Source organism: Enhydra lutris, unplaced genomic scaffold (genome assembly GCF_002288905.1).
Source record: "Enhydra lutris kenyoni isolate GAN:26980312 unplaced genomic scaffold, ASM228890v2 scaffoldscaffold130, whole genome shotgun sequence".
Lineage (NCBI taxonomy): Eukaryota > Metazoa > Chordata > Mammalia > Carnivora > Mustelidae > Enhydra > Enhydra lutris.
The window spans coordinates 16,463-22,615 of NW_019154214.1; the positions used below are offsets into that span (position 1 = coordinate 16,463).

The 6,153-nt window shown below is 40.6% G+C and overlaps 1 pseudogene; it reads right to left on the reverse strand.

Annotated features, from left to right (window-relative positions):
- Nucleotides 1-3,825: 3,825 nt before the first annotated feature.
- On the reverse strand, nt 3,826-5,113 carry LOC111139958 (annotated as a pseudogene).
- Nucleotides 5,114-6,153: the final 1,040 nt, after the last annotated feature.

The following is a 6,153-nucleotide window of genomic DNA, read 5'->3' on the forward strand; positions in this document are numbered from 1 at the left end:
TATAATTTGTCTGATAAAAGGATTGCTACCCCAGCTTTCTTTTGATGTCCATTAGCATGATAAATAGGTCTCCAGCCCCTCATTTTGAAGATGGAGGTGTCTTTGGATCTAAAATGAGTCTCTTGCACAGCATATTGATGGGACTTGCTTTTTTATCCTGTCTGGTACCCTGTGTCTTTTGATTGGGGAATTTAGCTCATTTACATTCAGAACAGCTATTGAAAGATGAATTTAATGCTATTGTATTACCTGTAAATTCCCTGTTTTTGTAGATTGTTTCTGTTCCTTTCTGGTCTCTGTTACCTTTGCATCCTCTTTTTCCATAAAGGATCCCCTTTAATATTACTTGTAGGGCTGGTTTGGTGATCACTATTTTTTTTTTGTTGTTGTTAGTTTTTGCATGTCCTGAAAGCTTTTATCTCTCCTTCTATTTTGGCTGACATTCTTGCTAGATAAAGTATTGATGACTGCATACTTTTCTCAGCTAGCACCCTGAATATATCACACCAATCTTTTCTGGACAGCCAAGTCTCTGTGGCTATGTTGCTGCCAGTCTGATGTTTCTACCCTTGTGAGTTATAGACTTCCTGTTTCAAGCTGCTTTCAGGATTTTCTCTTTGTCTCTGAAATTCACAAGTTTCCCTATTATATGTCAAGGGGTTCACCTATTTTTATTGGTTTTGAAAAGGATTCTCTGTGCCTCATGGTCTTGAATGCCTGTTTTTTTCTCCAGATTACAGAACTTCTCCACTATAATTTGCTCCTATATACCTTCTTCCCCCACCTTCCTCTTTTTCCAGGATCCCAATTATTCTAATATTGTTTCACTTTATGGTATCATTTATCTCCCAAATTTTCCCCTTGTATCCAGTGTTGTTTATTTCTCTTTTTCTCACCTCTCTTATTTTCCATCATTTTGTCTTCCACGTCATTAATTCTCCCTACTGCCACATTTATCCTAGCTGTTAGAGCCTCCACTTTTTACTGCATCTCATTAATAGTCTTTTTTATTTTGACTTAACTAGATTTTAACCTTTTATTTCTCCAGAAAGAGATTCTCTACTGTCTCCTATGCTCTTGCCAAGCCCTCTAGTAACTTTGTAATCATTATTCTGGACTCTCGTTCCAACATCTTATGAATATCCATACTGGTTATGTCCCTGGCAGTCAGTGCTGTCTCTTGTTCTCTTTTTTTGAGGTGAGTTTTTCTATCTTGTTATTCTGTCCAGAGAGTATATGAGTGAGAGAACAAAATGCTAAAATGGCAATAATGACCCCAGAGAAACATACAATAAACAACTCAGAAGAGAACTGAAACAATAAATAAATAAACAAACAAACAATTAAAAGAGAGAGAGATTATAATCTTATAGGTGAACTGGATCCTGTGTGTATTTTGGTCTGTCTGTTAGAAAACTAGATCCTAAAATTGTAAAGAAAATAAAAAGTATATATGTACAAAAATAAAGTTAAATATATTGAGAGGATAGAATGTACCCATAAAATTGAAAACTAAAAGACAAAATAAGAGAGAGAGAGGAGTTTGAACAGAAGGAGTAAAAAAAAAGCAATACACTACATCCCAGGTATAGTTGGTGTTAGAAGAGACTATATCCCAAAATTGTAAAGAAAGAAAAGAAATAGTAAATTTGTGGATTTGTAAAATTGTAAATTTACAAAGTTGTAAAGAAAAGATGTATATATATGTATGTATATATATGTACATATATATGTATATGTATATGTATGTGTGTGTGTGTGTGTGTGTATATAGTGTGTGTGTGTGTGTGTGTGTGTATACACACACGAAAATAAAATGAACTACATTGAAATGTTAGAAGGTAATGGTAAAAATGGAAACTTTAAAAAATCTTTAATAAAAAAATAAATTCAAAGAGATACACACTGAAATTCATTATATTCTATCAGAAGCTCAGTGGTTTTTTGCAGGAATAGATAATTTCCTCCTAAAATCCAAACAGAACCTCAAGAGACCCCAAATAAATGAAACTATCTTGCAAAGGAAGAGCAGAGTTGGAGGTAATTCACTTTGTGAATCAAATATTTGTATGAAACTACAGTGATCAAAATAATGTGGCACTGGCATTAACATGGTTACAAGCCAATTGAGTAGACTACAGAGAAAGATATGAATTTCACATACGTGGTCAAGTAAGTTTTGACATAGTGTTCCTATTACTCAGTGTGTAAACAAGAGTTTTATCAAAAAAAATAATGTTGGAAAACTGCAACACATACAAATGAATAAAGTATACAAAAATCAAATTTAAAAATTTCAGAGGCCTGGGATGCCTGGGTGGCTCAGTTGATGGCATACAACTCTTGAATTTCTGCTTGGATTATAAAACTATTACATGATAATATAGTTCAAATGCTTCCCAACATTGGTATCGTCAATGTGCTGTCTTAGTTCCCACAGCAGTGGCATCAGTCTCCCACCTATAGAAAACTTTGTTAAAACTTTGTCACACCCCTGCTGGCCCAATCCTACAACAGAACGTTCCCTCTCCCCTTGCACAAAACTTGCAGGCACAGTATGCTGTAATCCCTCCAATGTTTTTGTGCCTGGAACCCTTTCAAAGTGGGGCCACAAAACTAGCAGTGAATAAGCAGCCCAAAAAGGGCCAGTGCCACTCTAAAGTGACTCCTGTACTGCGGTGGGTAAAAGATTGCCACACTCACCAGTCAGACACCAGCCCCAAGAGAGGGCTGGTGGCAGACAGTGTAATTGATTGCAGCCCCTCCAACTAATGAATACTTCTTGGGGGGCAGGGCAAGGACTGGAAAGTGCCCAGTAGTTCAGTGCTATTGTATCTCAGCAAATGTATGGTGTGGATGATAGTGTTTCCATTTTCATTTGTCTCAGTGTAATTCATCCTAAAACAGCCCCAGACTTGTCTACTAATATCAGGGGGACCAAACCCTGCCCACAACAGGCCAACATGGCCATTGCAGATGATTGGACTTATGGGAGAATCAATTCAACAGAACAGCAAGATGTAAGCAATACATATAAAAGAATCCCATGAAGTGCCAGATTCTAATAAACAGGAGACATTATACTGCAGGACACTACAAAACCTCTTCTTCATAAAGCCACTTCTTTCAAAAGTAGCAGATGTACACACTTTCCTAACACCCAGAAGGAGATGAGTTAGATAAAATGAGGAGACAGAGGAAATTTTCCAAAGGAAAGAACCGGACAAAATCACAGAAAGAGGCCTAAACAAACAAATATAAGTAATATGCCTGATAGAGAATTTAAAGTAATGATCATAAGGATATTCAATGGACTTGAGAAAAGAGTGGAGGCCATCAATGAAACTTTTAACAAAGAGATTTAAAAAAAGAATCCAAGAGAAAGAAGTCAAAAATTGAAACAAAAAACACATGTGCTAGAATAAATGGAAGCCTAGAGGAAACAGAGGAATGAACTGGTAACATGAGGAAGAATTTGGAAAATAATCAAACTGAGGTGAGAGAAAAAAAATAGATGAGAATACACAGGTAACTCGGTGGCTCCCTTAGAATAACATTTGTATTATACAAAGGCTAGAAGAAAAAAGAGAGAAGGGGAGGGGAAGGAAAAATATATGAAGATAAAATACAGGTAATAATAATTGAAAATCTCCCTAAAATGGGAAGGAAACAGTCATTCATATCCAGAAGGCAAAGAAACCACCAATAAAATCAACCCAAGGAGGTCCACACCAAGACACATAGTAATTAAAATGACAAAAAGTTGTGATAAAGACAGAATTTTGAAAGAAGCAAAAAAAAAATTTTTTTTTTCACTTTCTTCTTTTATTGGGGAACAGACACAGGGCAGATCACAGAGCGGGAAGCAGCACGGCGCCTCTGGGCAAGGACCAGGACGAGGGTAGCCAGAGTCAGGGATAGCACCGTGGCCAGGCCCAAGCCCAGCATCACAGAGGCGTGAGGGGAGGTGGACCCCTCCACCCCAGGATCACCAGCCTTTCCCAGGAAGATCAGAGGCCCCACGGTGATCTCTGCTTCTTCAGTCACATGCCTGAGATTTCAGGTTTGGGAAGCAGACTTGCGCCCCCTTCTCTGTAGATGGGACAGCCTCCTGGAATGGCCTGGAAAGCCACAGCTGCCTTTGTTACAACAGCGACAGATGTCAGCAGTGCCTTCTATGGGGGACCACCTCCTGCTGAACTTGATAAAGGAACAGGCTTTGTTTAGCTGGTCCAGGACTCTGTCTGCCAGAGTGACCTTCAGATGGCACGTGATATAGATCATGTTTCTGGAGTCATTAGCAAAGTGGAACATGTCCACTGTGAACTGCAGGGTCTCTGGCCTGGGTCTGGGCTCTTTGAAGGAGGAAGAGGCATCGGAGAGACCATCCACAAGACAGCCGTGGAAGTCCATGATGGTGTGATGAGGGGAGGCACTGCAGTCCGGTGTCAGCGTGGCCACACAGTGGTCCACAAACAGTCGCAGTGGCACGTGGCTACCAGTGTGGACTTCGGCCTGGAGGTGGGCTACGTCTCCCAGCTGGAAGGTGGGGGACCGCTTCTCAGAGCCCCAGTCCTCCTCCATCAGGCGGAGGGAGAAAACCAGCTTCTCCTCTGAGAGCATCGTGGTCCTAAAGGGCACCCAGGTGGGCATGATGGCCTGGCTGCTCACGTTCCTGTGCCTGGGATAGTGGCACTCAATGGGAATCTCGGCACGGTTAGTCCTCAGGATGGACAGGTTTCCCGCAGGGCGGGGGCTGTGGAGCAGGAAGGTGGTGTACACCAGAGCACTGTCAGTCACCTGCACCCCATTGCCACACTCGTGCAGCCTGACCTCAAACCTGACCGCATCCTCCATGTCTGCAGAGACCAGGGGCTCACAGTTCTCCGGACCCAGAGTGAGGTCTGCAGGCTGGACGAGCTTCCCAGTACCAAAAAGGTCTTTGCTGACAGTGACCACCAGCTGGGCCTCCAGACACTCCACCACCACGGGGGGGCCTAGATGGCAACAGGGAGTTGGTCTCACCACTCCAAATGGTCTGTGAGTAGCATAGCTCCGTGCCTCCCAAGAGCAGAAAGCAGATGAAGACAATTACATACAAGGAGAACCCCATAAAACTATATGCTGATTTTTCAGCAGAAACATTGATATCAAAAGAACCAAGAATACTTTAACCAGCAAAACTGACATTCAAAATGGATGGAGAGATAAAGAGGTTCCAAGACTGGCAAGGCTTATGAAAATGTGACCATCAAGATGACACTTCAGGAAATATTAAGGGGGGTTATATAAAAGAGGAAAAATCCTAGGATTATCATTGAACAGAAATATATGGAGACAACCTTTAGAAACAAAGACATCACAGGTAACAAGATGTCAATAAAACCATATCTCTCAATAATCACTATCAATGTGAATGGCCTAAATGCGCCCAAAAATGAGACTGGGTTGCAGACTGCATAAAACGACAGGGCTCTTCCATATATTGTCTACAAGAGACCCATTTTGAACCTAAGGATACATCCAGACTGAAAGTGAAGGGATGGAGAAGTATCTTTCATGCCAATGGGCCTCAAAAGAAGGCTGTGGTAGTGACTCTTATATCAGATAAATTAGATTTTAAACTAAAAAGACTGTAGTCAAAGATACAGAAGGACACTACATAATTCTTAAAGGGACTATCCACCAAGAAGATCTAACAATTGTAAATATTTATGCCCTCAATATGGGAGCAGTCAATTACATAAGAAAACTGTTAAGACAAAAAGTCATATTGATAGCAATACCTTAATAGTAGGAGATCTTAACATGTCACTCTCAGTAACAGACAGATCATCCAAGCAGGAAATCAATAAAGAAACAAAGCACTGAAAGACATATTGGACCAGAGGGACCTTATAGATATATGCAGAACATTCCATCCTAAACACGGAATACTCATCATTCTCGAACGCAAATGAAACCCTCACCAGAATAGACCATATACAGGGTGAAAAATCAGGGCTCAGTCGAAACCAAAAGATTCAGATTATTCCCTGCATATTCTCAGATCACAATGCTTTGAAACTGGAGCTCAACCACAGGGAAAAGCTTGGAAGAAATTCAAACACCTGGAAGCTAAAGACCACCTTGTTAAGAATGATTGGATCAATC